The sequence below is a fragment of the Epargyreus clarus genome, unplaced genomic scaffold (assembly GCF_041222505.1).
Source record: "Epargyreus clarus isolate Ecla_fem2 unplaced genomic scaffold, WU_Ecla_fem_2.2 ptg000010l, whole genome shotgun sequence".
Classification (NCBI taxonomy): domain Eukaryota; kingdom Metazoa; phylum Arthropoda; class Insecta; order Lepidoptera; family Hesperiidae; genus Epargyreus; species Epargyreus clarus.
In genome coordinates, this window is record NW_027332218.1 from 9,920,124 (window position 1) to 9,939,668 (window position 19,545).

Here is a 19,545-nt window from a genome sequence, read left to right on the forward strand (position 1 = left end):
CGTAAAACTGCTAGTCCGCTCTGAACATAGAAATGAATCGCATAGCTATAGCAATTTTTATGACTACACTTGCTCGCAACAACTTCAGAGCGGACTAGCAGTTTGGTGCGGGCTGTAATTAGCTGAAAACAAACTCTAAACAGTTTCTCTTTTTAAAGAAATGATCTTTTCAGAATAAAAAAAAATATTACAACATTCCTAAACATATTTTCGTACAAAATTTTCGTAATATGCCTTTTCGTCCCTAATAACTCATTCCCTATCTGACTGGAAGCAAATGCTTACCAAATAGTTATAAATTACCCTCTGTCTGAATTAACCCTGTCGATATGGGGTGACTGAATTGGAATCACAAATCAGTAAGGCTAGGACCGAACTTTAGTTTATATTGAGTTCCTACTGCGAAATAGTATTAATGTTAATAACATTGTACCTATTTTCGTTACAAAATATTTTAAAATTCTAGATTAAAATAAGTCGATATTCCAGCTATTTTTGTCATTATAATATTGACAAATGAATTCAAATATGTCTAAAATAAAGATGAGCATATTTTTTTCTTCGCATTCATTATTTATGCCAGAATTAAATTTATTTACTTTAAAAATGTTTATAATAGGTAATTATTTTACAATAATATATGTTATTTTATTTTAAAACATTTATCAGCTCTATAAAATTATTTATATTACATTTTATGATAAAATAAAATATTAAAGATAATTGTTTACAACATAAATAATTGGAAATAAATAAAACATTCCAAGTCATTTGTAAAGCGCATGAGAAATAGCTCATGTTTCCCCCTAAAATTACAAATCGTTCTAAATTCAAACATTTAAAAATTGTCAATCTGTGCCCATTGAACCGCGGTAAAGTATCGTCATAAATAAAGGCGTTACACCAGTACAGGTGCGTTGCGAGCACCCTGGGGAGTGTGTACGCGCCCTTACCGACAAAGGATTGCGTGCTTTATTATTTTTATAAGGTAACTCCGAGGATTGCTTTGCTCGTGTACAGGAAGCTGTTTTTTAGTAATTAGTTTTTTTTAGTAATTGTAGAAAAAATAAAATAAAATTACGACAATGAAATTACAAAATGAAAACGAAATCGCAAAATCTTTTATAAAATGTATAAGAATATGTTAGAACCCATAAAAATGTAAATAACTTTAAATAAGTCTATAAGATGAAACGACCCCTCGTTTCATGAAAACGATAACACATTAAAATATAAAATCCGATAGAGTAAATTTAAATTGAATGGGAATAATCGTAAAAACTATAATTTGTTTTTTCGATATTTAAAAACATCTAGTTGCCGTTAAAATAAATATAAAAATCTAATTAACATTTCGAAACATCCTGTAGCTCTTATCCCGGAAATATGTTAAGCCGTACCTCCCAAATATAAAAACGTCGTAACCCGTGTAATGACAGTTTAGAGTTCCCGTCGCGCGCCATTTGCAACGCGCAATATTGTCTAAATCCTCGACCATTTTAAAATGAGCCGCGTCGTTTTAAAATTAGCTTTTTATAAAGTTAAAGTTGTAGGACTATGTTGGACTTTGTCACGACTAATTCTGCCAAATATAAATGTTTTTTTGTTATCAAAGTTGCGCATATTATGTTGTATTACAAGCATAATGTTGTGATAAAGTAAGACTTGCGTTCTATTTTAATTTGATTACAAGTGTTCACGAACGGCAATTACTACTTAGTTACTTTCTTTGTAACGGAACATGCTAAATTGTAAATTATTGTGTTTAGAGAGGATGGCAATTACTTTTGAGTATTAGTATTAGTTTTGAGTAGGTAATAGTTTATTGTTTTATTGTCTGTGTTGGTATCTATATGATTTTTGCTTTTGTTTTGTTTTATTACTCTTAATAAGTTACTATTCTATTATATTCAATCAGACGAACTGCAACTACTACATTGCAATTTCGTAAATGTTGTTGGATATATTATAAGGCATAATTGTATAATCTGATTAAAATATCACAATAGCACCCTCCAAAAAAAGAGTTCTTCATAAACCAGCCAGTTTTATTCGCCGCTTATTGTCTATGGCACTCGAAACATAGACGAGCCTTTTTATTATCTGTGGGGGCATTTTAAAGTGAACTCCCGATCCCTTAAGGGTTGTAAGTTGTATCTTCAAGGGGTGACATCCCGTTTTGTTTCTTTGAATGTTCTACGAATGTAATGGCCACATTTTTCTTGTACTTTAAAGCTTAGTGAGTGCCTATATTTTTATGTAATGGGAAAAATAATATTTTTTGTAAACTGTTTTATATGTATTTTCTTCTTTTTGGTAATTAATATAATGTTTTGCTCTACTGTCACACTGCTGGACACGCTGCTGTTTTCTATATATTTAGGCCATAATAATTACTGACCCGGGAACATAAGTGTCATCCACGTCTTATTGGTATTTGCCGGTAAGTCATTCCGCGACATCAATTGATTGGCGAGATTCTACTGGCGAGATTGGCACTATTCAATAGTGGGAAAGTAGATAGTATAAAAATTTAGTGGATATTCTATAAAAGTATTTCTATAAAAAAAGGATAATGCCCGCTCTATAGCCCTATTATATATATTTTATTAGTTTACATAGATGTTAATAGATTTTTATAATACTAATAGCAATCATAAACGGGGCATGATGTTAAATGGACACTGCTACCGATGACACAATTATATTGAACATCCCAGAAGACAGTCCCACATAGAAATTTTGCTGTCAGTGTGACTAACAACATAGCAAAAGGATTATAAAGGTACTATGAGAAGGTAGATACATTTACTTTCCCACCCAAAAGTACATCCTCCCGAATGAATCACGGCCATCGCAGATAAATAACGATTTTCTAATAACAATTAAGGCATACATTAAAGTAAGTGTGACCAAGTTACTGTCGGTTGGACAGGAAGCGGTAGTCGATTCGATTCCTGAGTTGAATAATTTATTTGTCACCGCACTGTCCCATAGTACTGGTTGAAAATAGTTTTTGTATGCTATGTTGTATTTATATTGTGTTAATATAATTTGAATATACCTATATTATACTTGTGTCCTGTTAAAAATGATCTTAACAACAGCGTCACCTATCGAGTCGAGCATCTTTTTTTCAAGACGAAACCAGCCATAGTAATGGTATAAACAATAAAAATGATCGAGAGTTAGATTAGATTAACTTAAAAACTAATATTGACTATGGACGTGTATATTTTAAAAACTCTCGTGGGGACTGTCGCTATACCGGACTGACATGGAGCGGGTTCCAGTACCCTTACCATGAGTTTTCAAAACATCCCACAATTTTACGTTACCTTTACTCAATCCATTATTGTGTTCCGTTTGCTTCAGTAGACTGAGTAAACGTAACAATAAGTAAATGCTCAAGTCATTTTGTCTGCCTCGCATGTTCGCAAAAAAGAGAGACAAAACATTAAGCGCCATTTTGTCTATTAAGACTTTTAATGTTACGTTACTGACACTATAGTTTTGATACAATCCGCTAGGGGTGCTGATTGGAATTTGTATGGGCAAATACGTAAACAAATACCAAAACAGTCATATTTGTCAAAACGTAAAAACTCATGGTAAGGGTTCGATCCGTGACAACACAGATATTAAAATAAAAAAACTCCATAGACCGTGGTTATCTTATTGTATTAGTATAAATATAATGCAAAAAGTACATAAGAAAGATTTTATAATTGTATATAAATATATTTTTATATTATTATTTTATAAATTATAAGCAGTTCATCTGCACCATATAAAATTACGTTAAAAGATTTATTTACGGCCAATAAACTTAGTTTACGATTTGATTTTGCACCCTCGGCGCTCAATACCCTATTATCATTTATAGGCATTTTTTCAACACCGATCCTCGCTACCATTAATATTAACCCCATACCACCCCAAACATAAATAAAGATTAAAAAGAAACCACAAAGAAATCGTGGTAAAATATTCATTCGAGACGAGGCACTTTGCACCTCCTTGCCACTTAGTGCTGGTTCCGTAGAGAATTTTGCTTTTTTCCGTATAAAATTTACATATTTCATTCCCGAATTTATTTGTCTACAGTCTAAGGATTACAAGTATGGAAATTTGGCAATATGCCGCCTTTGGGATTTGTTCCTGTGGACCATATTTCTTCAGTTTAATTAAGTGTCTTAGAATGAAAAAGTAGTCGAAAAATTTCGACAAATTGTTAAGTGAGAGTAAGCGAAGTCATTTAAATAATTTTATTAACAGATTTGTTTTGTATTGCTTTGATTGCTTGTTTCTATATATACCTATATAATGTTATCAATGAAAATGTATTTCGGTGACAAAAAGACAGACAGCTGCAGGCACATTTAACGTGTTAAAGGTCTTATTACCGTCACAATATTTCGAATTAAAATAACATTGTAGGACTGCTGTGTTCAGGTTTAAGAGTGTTTGAGGGGCAGGCAATGATGGCAGACATTCCAACTCAGGTCCTCAGGGATTTCAAGGAATTATAAAATTATTTTGGAGATGATCACATAATTATGGCAGTGGACACTTCATAAAAAAGTATATTCGTTTCGTTTCCTTTTTAATTCCTATGGAAAACGATTATAAATAAATCCTCGTCTTAGAACACTTACAGGAATGTTACATTCTGTATATTTAGGACGCCACTGGGCGGTCAGATAAGCCCATATAATAATATGTAGGGATATAAAAATATTCATAGTATGTTACACAAATCTCTGTCTATCAGCCTGGATGACGTATCACGACCATCTGACATGACAAATGACAACAGTAAAGCAACCAGTGTAACTAGACCTCTGTGTTTCGTTTTTGTTTCAACAACATCAAGGGGTGACGGGAATCAAGGATTTTGAAGGGTCAAACAATAATGGACCGGTTATATCCGTCTAAGGGGACGTTGATAAACGCTTCATCCCTCTTGTAATACAAAAATTCGTAATAGCATTATGTTTTGTTATTGCGTGAATTTTAAATGATTTGTGATTTTTAAATACAATTATAATAATATGCTATGAATCTAAATGTATATACGTTAAATGGGGCTAATAATGTTTTATTTTTATTTTTTTTCGTAACGTGCGTAACGGCCTCTTGTTGGTCACTTATACATAAAAAATAACATTTAAACAATTGTTTCATACCTACTATAATAGACAAGATAATAGACAGAAATAGTAAAACAATGGAAAAAATCAAATCATCCGAAAAAAATATTTGATCTTGATTTATTTTAACAGCAAAATATGAATAAAATAACAATAAAGATTCAAGTGTTTCCACAGACATATACAATTATTCTTAAAGAATTAAAAATCTACGGCTATCTATTAAGTATGTTACGTTATCATTTTATTGACAGGATTTATGGTGCGTTCTCGACTTTACAGCCGTTTCGCGGTACTGCATGCTTTTATGCATACTTTATGGCTCGCGATAAAATAAATAGACTGTTTAATAAGCGAATCATGTAATGCTACTGGCCAAGTACTCAGTATGACCGCCGTGTTCTATTTCTGAAATGTGCAGTAACGGTCCGCGTGCGTGATTCGAACACATTTAAATTTTGACGTGCGGAGAAATTCGGCCAGTGATCCTGGCCAATCGAAACGCGCCAATCGGTATTTGCATCGTTTCTCTTTTTAAAATATTTAAATCGTATTTACGCAATTTTAGGCGGCGACGCGGTTAATGTGACGCGTTTGTTGCTTACTCATGAAGAATACTAAAAATCTTTATTTTTTCGAATCATACAAAAAAAAACCAATATTTATTCAAAATTAAAATTTATCGCTGACGTAAAATATTTCTGTGTAAAATATCATCATTATTTAAAATTAATTTATTATTACATATTTTAAAATTTAAAATATTAAACATGTAATAAAATGTTACTTCATTTTTACATTAAAAAAAATGCCCGTTTGAAAAATGATATAAGTAGAAAATATTCATTTTGTAAAATTCAAATGTAAACATAATGCATGCATCTATGTGACGGTTTTATTTATTATTTCGTTAAATTCAATTTGAAAAAATACAGAGTATTGAATAAACAAATTAAAAACTTCATTGAACTGAATACAGATGGCGGTTAGGTACTTCATAAAGTTTCCATATTCTGTCAACAGATGGCGGTACAAAATTCACCGTTGAATCACGCTAACGAGTGTACGCCCGCGGTACTATAAGAGGGGCCGATTTTTTAATTTCGGTTAACTTTGCGCAGAGGCAATATCGTAACCAATGAGGTTAATCCGAGGTGCGATTATTGCTAGTTGAAAACTTTACCAATACCCCGCCTTGTGGTCGTGAAATACCGACCGCTATGGCAATTTTTGTACGGCCGTAAAGGCCTCATAATACATTGTACAAATATTACTAAGTAGTATGTATAAGGAGTACTTTCTACTATATGTATTAAAGTGAACTAAGGTATAATACTATGAATCATGATCATGCGAGTCTTTAAGCATAATCAAGATCGGCGTCTTATCCAGTCTTAGGAATTAGCAGACTGAAATTAGTAATTAGATAGAAAATGTATAAATTGGAATGAAAATATAATTATTTGATTTATCGAATACGAGACGCTCACATACCTTAATGGTACTAATGGTAGGCATCCGGTAAATTATATCCGGTTTTTATAGTATGTAAATGTTTTAAGTTTTATATTAAAGGGTTTTTGGATGATTTTCGTAAATACTATATTAACATAATAATAATTATTAAATACTGATACTATGAAATGTGTTAATAAATTTGTATTGTACTGATATAAATTTACAATATGAAGTATAAATATCAATAGTAACGATAAATATAATACATGTCGTTCTGATAGCTTTAGGATGGTATGTGAAACTAAAGTCCACGAAGAGAACCATTTTTCAACGGCGAGACTTAATTTCTGCGCGCTCGTTTTCCATCCAACCCTAACGTCAAATACGCCTTAAAATAAAAGGATACAAGTATCATTTGTTAAAAATTTAGAATACACAAAATAATATTAAATAAAACTTTTGTAATGATTTCTTAGTGCTGATAGTTTGAAGATATTTTTTCTTTTATTTATTGTAAACTCCATAAAATAATATTTATATTCGGACTATAAACATGCTTAAGTACCTAATTTATTGTGTAATAGAAAAATGGAATGAACTTTAAATAATACCATGTACGTAATATTAAAAAAAAATAAGCAATTCTAATTATAAAGAATATTTATAATGCCCTTTTATAGGTAATACAGGACCTTACAAATATTTTGATCCTTTATTATTCAATTCTTCTTGATGTTAATTCACATGTACAAGTCAAAGTAATCTGTGTTATTTTAGGCTTTTTTTCTTTAAGGCACCATAAATATTATTATTACTATTACGCCTAAATTTAAAAGTTACACTTACAGCTTTCTTCCGCGTTCCTTTAGATGGCTTCAAGATCCCGCTCCGTAACTCGTGCCCAGCATTCGGCACTAGCCAATTTGTGTGACAAAACATCCCCTTAAATAACAGCTACCCCGCGGGGGTGACCTTTGCTAATAGACTCTGGAGTTCCGGCTAAGCTTACACATGGCTGGATTTTCACAGCTTCGTGCGTTTCGTTTTAATAGAGGTAAATAGGTGGAACTTACTGTTTTGATCGGATTAATTTATTAATTTATTTTAAGGAATTACATTTGAGGTTACTGTCTTAATTTGCAAGTCTTCAAACGCTGTTCTACATATATGGAGTTAGTTACATATGAGCACTTGCTATCAGGTGCATTTTAAGCTCATTTACTACTTCAATATATAAAAAAAACTATATATAAAAATGTAAAAATAATAAAATCTAAAGTACTTTTACTTTGGAAAAAATAAGACTACAAAACAAAAAAATAATATGTTTTTTTGGAAAATGATAGGTATTGCAAAATCGACATAACATATTTTAAAAAGAATGACAATTTAACAACAATTTTTGAAAGATCATTGCAATAAATTAAGAGAGGGTGAGATACAAACACAAGATTTCCGTATTCAACCAAAATTCTACACATTGATATTATCTGTGGCAATTTGCAGGTAATATATGACTTAATCCGCTGACTCTATGGGATGGATGAATAGAACACCATCGCTTTATGGCTACAAAAAATGTATAAATCATAGACAACGGCGTTAGTTTTGTTTTATTGCCAATTTGTTATTTTGCTGTTGTGATTATTTTTTGTTGTTTTGACGTATGTGATGATTTACATTCTTATACAGAAACTGTGTTAGTAGGTAACTATAGGCAATGTTGTAGTAACACAGAGTATCATTAATATAATATGAGTAAATTATTATGAAACTAAGTATCAAAGTATAAAAAAGAATATTATTTTTTATATTATTTATCTATGAATTTGCTTATTTATTTTAATTAAGCATGGAGGTTATACTTATAATGGATTATTAAATATTTGTGTGGCATAAATTACTACGTATCTACTAGAAATTATGTAAAATATTTTTTTATTTATTATCTCCAGAAATAATTAATTATGTTTATCCAACCAACAGAACTACTTTTCACTAATAATAAATTTAGAATTACAAACTACTATACACACACTTGATGATACTTATTGAGTTTGTGGGCAGGTGTTCATCTATAAAACTTATCATACTTTTCATCTCACAGTCCGGCCATTTAAGGATCCTTCAGTGAATTTCTGCCCGAACATTTCTCATCGAAATCAAAGAGACATGGTTGACATTTATTGCGGCCAACAAAAACTGGTGTTAATACAAATAAATTATATAAAACAAACGCAAACGATTAAGCTATTAAAATGCTACTGTTTTTTGACACTAGCTGCCTTCTCAGAACATATTTTTATAGTTTTGTTTATATCGCATTAACAAGAACGAAGGCTTAATAAAGTAATAAAAACCGACGAACTGACGGCGAAGGGTATAATTTCGCTATTAATATTCAATTTTACCCCAAAACTTTGCTCCCACTTCAAAGAAAAATCTTAGATGAGGATCTCAAGCAAAGTATCTACTTACGCCGATTCCAAGTAAGGGTTGGTTAGAACGCGGCGATGGGACGCGCGTGCGTGAATTACACTTGTTTTGTGGTTACATCAGTTTTAACACGGGCCGCACGCGTCTATATTTTAATTTCATTAAATTATTAGATTGTGTGCATTATGTCTTGTTAAGTCAATTTATTAACAGTCAATTGCTATACAACTAAATATATTTTTTTCCCATGATATTTACAAAAGTATAAAAAGGAACTATTTTGATACATTTTATTTTCTTTATAGTTTTCATACAACTACATAAAGTAGCTTAGCAGTGCTTTTGTGTATGGAAATATTATCTTTTTATAAAGATTATCTATTTTATAAACATATTTTAATTGTTATTTATTTCGCAGTGGTGTAGAAGAATAATGCTTTATAGAACAAAATATTCTTGAATCTTGTAATGTCGCCAAATTTTTTATAAAATATTTTACTTTTCCATGTTTTTGCTTTGCTTTATTCAATTTATTTGAAAATAAAATAATTTTAATTTTACAACTATTTATCAATTCTTCCAGGTTTATTTATTTGAATTTAATGGAATTATTATTGCGTACATAGTCTTCATCAGTTAAGCGTCATTTTACGAGTGACATCATAACCGGGGAATGATAGATATGAATCTTTTACGACTTAGTATTATGATATGTGCTTTGTGTAGGCTTATGAATGAACTGAGATGATGATGATAGGCGTTTTTTACAACTTCTAACTGGAAATATGTAGGTGTTACTCGGTTAAAGCAAAGCGTAGGTTTTGATGGACCAGTTTAAAGTAATTCACTTTTGGTTTAGGCGTTATTAAGAGGCAGCAATTGTTACTTTGAGTTTAGATTTAACGGTCTTCAATTCTTTTAAATTAATGTTGTAGCTTTAAGGCACGAACTGTAATTTTTAATATTTGGTAAGTCAATAAATGCTAGCCACTTGTATAATTAACAGTTAGGTATAATACTGATTTAAATTATTCAAATGATGTCACTTTTACAAAAAAAGCCTTTATTGCTTCTTTCGAATCTCCTTTAAACTAAAAAAAATAATAATCGGTTTTAATCAAACTTTAAATTTTAAGACTAGATAATATTATAAAAGTTTGACTTGAAAAATTCCGATACATATAAAATAGTGAAGTTAATTAAAAACTTAAAATGAGGCCAAAAATTTTATCGAAAAGAAAATTGTATCGTACGATACGATACAGAAAACAATATTCATTTAATGTAACTTTATTATGGCGCCTTAAGTCACCCACAACGTGTAAGTTGTCTCAACACATAACTACGGCTTTGTCTATTTTTTCCCCAAGTCTACAATTCTGTCAACAAAGATATTCAACAGGGTCAATAATAAACACTCAAAAACTCGGCAGACACTGTCCTTCATAGATTTAAATCACGCCCTCTCATAATTTTGGTGTTTTATGACCATACTGCGCCAACGGTAGCTTTGTTGGGTCATAATCGCCTTTTATAGATAAAACAACTTTTATTGGATTTCGACAAGAATTTGGGGAATTTTGTCAAGTTGAAAAATATGTTGAGAATTAGATTTTTAACTCAGATGTTAAGATTAAGATATTGATTGTGATTATATTAAAAATATATAGGTATTAAGATTTTTAAAGAGGATAAATTATATACTTTAAATAATTTTAATATAGGTAAGTATATTTTTATACACTTCTTTATATTAAATACTCGTGCCTATTTATTATGAATTTTATTTTACTAAATTTAAAGTTGTTATTGCCTTGACAAAATTACTTTAAGGCATTTATTTATTTGCCGTTCGGGAAAATAAAAATTCAACCCTTGCGTTGCTTAAAATTAAAGAGTCCCTGTTACAAATGGCGCGACACTTGCTTTGGCGACAAATTGTAAATGTAATTAAAAAAAATAGGTATTATATTAAGAAGTACGCGTAGAAATCTATAAATTTAAATATAATTTAAGGTGGTAGGTATAATTTATCATGGTTCAACCTCGACATTTGATAACAACTATTTTTGATTTACTTACTTACTCGTATCTATTATAGTGTTATAAACTAACAACACACAATATATACACATAATAAAAAATAAAAACTAAGAAATTAATATCTACACATCTTAAGAGTATCTAGAAAAAAAATCTCAATGGTTTGGAAATGGAATCGAATAATCTTCATTAGTCTGAATTAAAAGACTGTGCAAAATACATGGAGGGTCTGTTTTGAAATGCGAGTATTGAGGCTAGCAACAGCTTTTTCGACTCAAATATATCATAACCATAGATATAGCGAAAAATTCTAATATCATAACTGTATACTGATTACGTTTAATACCTATTTAAATATGTTTTGTTTCACAAAAACATAACTAATAGAATACGAACTAAGCAAAAACCAAGTTATTATCTTGAAAAGGACACGACAAAAGCTAAACAGTGTTTCCCAAATTTATAATTCAACCCTCGCTCGCTCGGTATGATAAATGCCGAATGAAATTAAAATTGCGATAATGTAATTTTTATCTCGACGCCTTATTTACGGCAGGATGTCCGGCAGCGCACTTTGGCTGGTAAGGTTTCGCTAATAGCCATTTGCATCGATTGAAATTAATCACTTAGTATTAAATAATATGATTTTATTATTATTGTTTGCTTATAGTAAATATTTATAACTATTATAGTTAATTAATTATAATAATTAATATTATAGTAAATATAGATTGTTTCGTGAACGTTGCTTATAAATGAATTACTGAAAATTATAGATTAAAATATTTAATTATGCTTAATTCACAGTTTAATTACTTATTACCTACACAAAACATGTCATTTATTTTTATTTTGTCCAATATTACTTTAACTTACATTGACAGTGTAAATTAATCAAGTCCTAAAAATTGAAGACTTTGAAAAAAAAACTTCCGCATTTTATCACAATTTCCATTACGATGGTGGCAAAAGAATCTCTTTGGTGCACTTAGAAGAATTCGGAACGACCCTCGGGGGCCCGCTAGCACTGCCGGTAGTGAAAATTTCACAAGATTTATTTGAATAAATTATTTCACCCACCTGCAGTGAAGGGTTGGTGCGGATTTATGGCGTTTTATTGCACCAGTTTCGAGATTTGTTACCATTAAAAAAAACTTAGTGAATCGTAGATACAGGTTAAGTTAATATAAAATTAATTGTTCTCCTTTAAATTGTTATTAAATATTTAGTAGGTATATTGTATAAATTTGCGTTCTCTTATATAGTGTAGTCATCATCTATGTATCTAAGATTATGTATATCGCACTAGATTGTTGAATTATTTGTCTCAATGAATGACAGAGACATGGAAAACTGTTTAATATTATGATAAATTATATAATCAGTATTTGGATATTTTTGCCGATCGTGGGGTACTAGAAAATAATTTAATGTATGTAAATAAAAATCGGCGATACACGAAAAGTTTGAGAAACGTTGGCTTAAAGTGTCTGCGCAAAATAGCATAAAATATTTTAAAACGAGTGGCTTCCGTAGGCCACATCTAAAAATCAAACAAAGGTTTATAAAACTACACATATTATTATTATGGCGGGTAATAAAATAATAAAACTGATTTACGATTCCTTCGCGCTTAGCATGACATCATCGCTCGTTCAAAGAGAAACCAACAATGGACGAAAGAGACCTTTTAACAGGAAATAGTTTATATTCTCAAAACAAATTGCAATAAACGTTTGACTATACGCAATGTACAAACAAAACGACACTGAGTACGGGCGACATAAAGTTCATTTTAAAATAAACATAAATGTACGCTTAAAAATCGAACAGGCACAAAATAAATCTGTAAAACAAAAGTCATTGGTTCCAAATTCAAAATTCGCGCCCTCGCGTCGTAAGCCCAATGGGCTCGCGCTACGATTGGTCATTTGGAATTCCGCGCGCAAACTTTGATAGATCGGTGATGGCGGCCGTTCGCATCGCAGCTGACCAGAAAAATTGTTGATGCGCGGGTCAGCGATATGTAGCGAAATTGGTTCCCATATCGCCTTTGATCCGTATCCAGAATATGACGCGGACGTTTGAGTTACATATTTAATTTATAAAAAGAAATACGAGAAGTTTATACCCGCTGAATTTTGGTTGTCTAGTTTTACCTTTAGACATTTTTTTATTTATTTCAAGGAAAGACAGAGGAAGGGAAGACAGGTATAATCAAAATAAGTATACTTACATCATTTTAATTTAACTTAGACTTATTTATAAGCAATTACTTATGTTGGATCAATGCTCAAAATATAAAATGAAAATGGCGTAAAACGCGTAGCATATGAATTATAGATAAATAGGATATACCTACCAAAGGCATAAAACTTAAATTAAAAATAAAAATAAACCCAGATCAAAACGAGTAAATAATGTTCAAATTTAGAACATTCTGAATTAAAAATAAATTAAAAAGTGTGTGATGACCTCAAATAAAAACTTAGGTATATTTGTTACAGACAAAATATTTTTTCGATGACATTTCAATCAGACACCGAACTCGCACTTTATTTCCAGTAATATGAGTGAAAGAGAGGTAATATTGTGCCATATCTATTCACGATGTAACCATTCGTGCGTGGTCTACAGATCGTGGTGCAGTGGAATCAGGGGTTGCTTATATCGATGTCAGGAACATTGTTTTCCTCTTATTTTAGATCGTTAAACATATGGAGAGAGAAATGAAACATTTTGGTAAATAAAATATTGTTAGTTAGTACCTTCAGTAAGGTCGACCTTTTTTGACTCGAGAATAAGTACAAGGTATGTTTGGCAGGTTTTCGAAACGATGGTATAGGTGTGATATTAATTATAATATCTATTAGCATTCATCCCTTCTTTCCCTTCTTTTTCGTTACTTTTCATGTCTAATTATAAGTATTTTTTTAATATAGGAATAGCAGACGAGCATGCAGTCCATCTCAGGGTAAGTGGCTGCTGCCGCCCGTGGACATCTCAATCAAACCCAGATAAAATTAGATTCCTACCTTAGGTCGGCCACAGATGCGTCGCTACCCCTAAGGACTAAGCTAGAACGCTTCGGACCTATGTCTCCTTCTCACATCCTACAGCAGCGCTAAACACTGCTGTTATTAGACAGATTTCTGCCACCGCCACACCTACTCGTTTTTAGATGTGGCGGTGCCGCCAGAGTCGAACCAGTACCCTTACCATGAGTTTTAAAAACATCCCACAATTTTACGTTACGTTACTCAATCCATTATTCTCTTCCGTTTGCTTAGTAGACTGAGTAAACGTAACAATAAGTAAGTGCTGAAGTATTTTTGTCTACCTCACATGTAAGCATAAAAGAGAGACAAAACATAAAGCGCCATTTTGTCAATTTAGACATTTAATGATACGTTACTGACACTATAGTTCTGAACAATCCGCTAGGGGCGCTGATTGGATATTGTATAGGCAAATACATAAACAAATATACGAAAAAACTCATGGTAAAGGTACAGAGTTCTACCACCTTCTAAGTATTCATTTTGTATGATTAGCCACTGTTGTAGGTGGCATTCTTAGTCATCAATGTGTAGGCAGTAAGTACAGTTACTCTTAAATACTGTGTATTCGTAAAGATTCCTACTTTTTGCGTAGTATTTAAAAGGAACGACAATTGTGTTTTTGCTTTAAACTTTCTATAAAATACTAATCAAAGAAAGATTTAGCTGTTTCTGAAAAGATTTGAAAGTAGAGATTTGTTTTCTTACATACTGATATACAAAAAATCTGTCTTTGATTTCAAAATCATTACCTATTAAAATGCTGGTGACTAAATACGCTTGTCAGATTTTTTTTTATATTTCATTAATCAATATATGTAAGTAGTAAGATTTGAGGTGTATGGTGGTCTAATCAACTCGATAGAGAACAATACTATCTCCGCAGATAATTTAAAAACAGTGTGAGAAAACTAGTCATTTGTAAATTAATTGAATAAAAATAAAAGCTCCCTCTCCTCCAAATACCATATCAGTAAATAGCTGTTCAATGAACCAATCAGGATGTATCATTAATGAGAAAATGTTAATTGACAGTTTAATGATATGAAATGATATCTTCAATTACCTAATTAGTTTGTTAATTGGTAAATGACATAGTATCGAGGAGGCTTCGAAGCGAAGAATTCTTGGAAAATTCTTATTAAATACTTAAGTTAGCGTATTAATAGCGGATAAATACTCGTACCTTTAGTAATTTTATTTTTAGATTCCATAGTATCTATTAACGGAGAAATTGCTACTTATAGATAATTATTACAATGTTTAAAGTTTATCTAATTGCGCAGACTTATGAATAATAATTCATTTTAAAATAGTGCTTTCATTAAAATAAAAATACTTATTTAAAAACAAAACAAAATAATGGTAAGGTACTAAAACTGATATATGACACATTTTAATTGTGTTATTTCATAATTTATTTATTTTACAATTCTAAATTAATGGCTATTAAAAAAATATAGGTATTTAGTTACATGCAAAACCTTTATTTTAAGATTACTTTTTAAATATTTTTTTGTAATCTTTTAAAGTTTTTAAAATACTTTTAAAATAATATTTTTAAAATAATGTTTTTAAAATTACTTTTAAAATAATGTTTTTGACATTGTAGTTTAATCGAAATAAAATCATTACATCTTTCCACTCTACCCAAAATTGAAAACAACTGAAAAATAAGTATTTTAAATGCCTTTATTAGATTAAAATATCTGTAGATGGAATTTAAATAGTTAAACAGTAGTAAAACAATGAATGGGCGAGCTGGCTCGGTAACGGACGGTAGTTGGTATGCGCTTGCCTTACTGCTACTGAATAGTTTTGATACTTTTATTGTTATTAGTTTTCACCTAATGGTCATACGACCATAAATCTGCGTGTATATAAGAGGGAGGTCCAAACCGCATCCCTTTCTTCAATAAGAAAAATCTTCAAACAGGATGACCGTTTTGTCCACAATTTCAAACTCAAAAAAAGTTCAAGATTTGTCGACTGGTCTATTTATATGTCAGTTTATCAAGTAGTTTGTTGTCATTTTAATTTTTGTTCCCATTTTTATTGATAACATAAAAGCTGAAATGGAAGCAAATAATATATCATACAAATTCATAAAATGCGTATTCGTTATATATTTTTTTTACATTTCCGTATCAAATCTTAAAGGATAAAAGTGCGACCTTCAGCAGGACTAAAATCTTAACTTCAGAGATAACCTTACATGTAGTAAGGTTAAATTCAATTCATGAATTTTGTACATGTTGTGTACAAACATAAAACTATTTTCCTATTCCTTTTACTTAGCTTCGAGTAGCAGCGAATTCCCAGCACACTCGAGTCATTAATTCAAGTATCAAAACCTCTAGCCACAGTTTCGATCTCAAAGACGATTCAAAAGTCACGTAGAGGCGCGGTCGGCATTGCACGTACACCAATCATCTGAATCGGGCCCGTGACCATACAACCGTCTCGCTCGCACGTACCACAAACGGTATCTCTCTCTCTGTCATCAATCCACCGGGAAATCTGGATGGTACGAAGCCATCGTCGAATTAGGTGCTTTGACATTTCTCTATAAGGCGCTGATAGATTCTGTTTGATATCGCTGATGGAGTGAAAGGCAAGGTTGAATCATACAGCCTTTTACGACTAAGCTGAAGTGGACGAGCGTTGAACTTGGTCCTCGTTGGAATTTTACTGCGATCTTCACGATACACGTGGAAAATTTACATCTCATTAATGTGGAGATTTTTTTCCTTGATAGTCATAAGCAAAAACAATGTTGTGTTGCAATGTTAACATTGTAGTGTCAAGGGCTGTTGTCTGAAGGGTGTGGTAAGGATAACCTTTCAAGGTGTCATCTTTAGTTATTTCGTAGCAACCCATTTGTTGCTGACCTTCGGAAGAACTTTATTTTAAGTTTATTACCGATATCCATGGACAGTAGTGACTTGCCCCTAAGTGGATTGCACGACATAGGTGTGCATGAAGTTCATGCAGTGCATATGTATGCAGTATGCTCTTTTGCAATACAAATGCCATATAAGATTTGTCAATATAATAATCAATCTCAATTGACTAGCCTTGATTATGGGAAAAATCCATAAATTTAAAAAAGAAACATGATGCCTAATGGTTAATTAATTACATTAACTTTGCAGCTCATGACTGGCTGTCGTGCGGGAAGATCTTTGTGAGATAATTCGTCCAGGCTTTCTTGAATCAATGCGTTGGTAGAATTAAATGAGAAGTGGTAGATTTACCTACTAAGTGGCTGTACTTTGCTAAGTGCCTGTAGCAAAGTGAAAGCTTCAGTTCAGCTTTTTACGTCCAGTAACTGAATAAAGTCCGCGTAATTGGAGGAAACTAGGGGCAAGCTGCAAGTTTTAAACAGCTCATTCAAATCAAAATCCGTCACTGAAAACCGCATTAAAATCGTACCAATGGTTTTAGAGATGAATGATAACATAAGTTTGTAAAAACAACATCTCACCCCATTTGTATATACCGTCTCCGTCCCGTCTTAGGTAAAGAATAGACTGACCAATAACTATTTAAAGAAACTGATGCTAACGGGAATATAAAATAGTAGCAAAGAAACTTAAAAGAAAACAGACGACACCTTCCCTAAGACATTCGGTGCTGGACCGAGACTAGGTTACTAAGGATGACCTCCCGATAGCCGTCCTAGTGCTGAGGACGGTATCAGCAGGACTTAAGCATCTTTAAAGGAACACAACCGGAGTCCTTCTAGCGCGGTGCTTTATTTCGGTTCTTCACAGGTGAGCATTTGTGCTCACGACACCTCCGAGTAATCACGACGGTATGTCCACACATATTATCATTTTTCCCAGGATCTCAGGTTAGGCGGTTCGAGCTCGATTCTTGTAACTTGCAAAGCCCGGAAACCCTCTTTTAGTCGCCTTTTACGACAGGCAGGGGATACCGTAGCCACAGTACAAATATTTCTACTGTGCCGTAGCTCTATTCTGTTTCCGAGACTACAGGGACAATTCTATACTGGCCTAGCAAGCCACAATGGCTTTATTAACTACGTGTCAAAATATTGTCTCATTTTTATTACAACTTCAAACCTAAATTGTCACGTAAGTACGCACTTCGTGTAAAAAATATCCTTAAATTTTTTACAGTTGAATTAATCTATTTTTATATTATTTCATTGTTCGCCTAATTCAAAGTCTGGATGTCGACCGCCATAATGCACAAGTCATGTTTTTAACGCGGACTGTTTTTTCAAATTTATTTTTTTCTCAATTCAGAGTCACCCACAAGACTGCTCTCATTATAGTGAGCTGAGGGGTGGGACGTAGAGCTATGCATTGACTAGACACGGACATAAAAATACTGAAGTTATGTTGTAAAATTTTATCTTAAATGTCTTTTAATATAAAGTGCCATTTCCCATTATTATTTTTATTTAAGTTTAATTTCCTTTTACAAAATAATGGTTGCCACATATTTCATCGAATGGAAGAAAGAAACTAACCAAATATTGGACCACTAATAAAAGTGATATTACTCAAAATCTTGCTTTTATTAAATTATTTATAAATAATGTTACTATTTAAAGTACATATAACATCTAATAAATTATTACACCTAAAGATAGGAAAATCAAATATAGGAAACATTTCTTTCAAATCTGACAATTATTACAGACTGCGGCATAATATTTAATATTATAAAATACTGAAAGCAAAAATTAAGCAGAGATACAGTTTGTCCCTGTTGATACTTTTCTAACTCTATACAATTTATCGGCGAAGCAAGCAATTGTGGGTCGCTTAAAATTTTACGACTGTCAACACGTCACCGACATGCTATTTGCGCTTAGATAAAAATTATATTATGGAAGTATTACTCTATTTATTATTCGAAATAAATAGCATTTTTTGTGATAGAAAGGGCAAAAGAGCATGCTGGCTGCTTGATGTTAAGTTGTCGCTGCAGTCCATGGATATCTGTAACCGAATTAGAATTCGTTAGGATATCTGCATTTTTATATGTATACCTTACGATAAGGCGGATGAGCTACCTGATGGAAAGCAGTCACCGTGGCCTATTGATATTTGCAACACCAGAGGAGTCGCCGGCATTGAAGAAGAGATCTTTTTTGCAGCCCTATATCATAGCATTGTCACATCCTTCGAAACATAATGTATCGACAACTGTTACTGTAACGGTTATGAGGCAGAAATAGATGTAGCCGTAGAGCAAAACAAGGAAGTACACTCATCCAACTGTCAACCATGTCCGATGTTGCCCAACCAGAAGCTTTATAAAAGCAAGAACTCTTTCACTCTAGAAATAAGTATAGCAGTAGTCCCCTCTGGTCGAACATCACGGATCTTACCACTTTCCAAAGACATGTGTAACACACA

The 19,545-nt window shown here is 32.0% G+C and overlaps 1 protein-coding gene and 1 non-coding gene across 5 annotated transcripts in view; both read left to right on the forward strand.

Annotated features, from left to right (window-relative positions):
• trh (PAS domain-containing protein trachealess) overlaps positions 1 to 19,545 on the forward strand; it is a 219,631-nt gene that overhangs the window by 115,635 nt on the left and 84,451 nt on the right. The window lies entirely within an intron of this gene.
• LOC140745662 (U4 spliceosomal RNA) lies at positions 6,263 to 6,401 on the forward strand. The gene has a single exon (XR_012102684.1). It is a non-coding gene; the product is annotated as a U4 spliceosomal RNA (small nuclear RNA).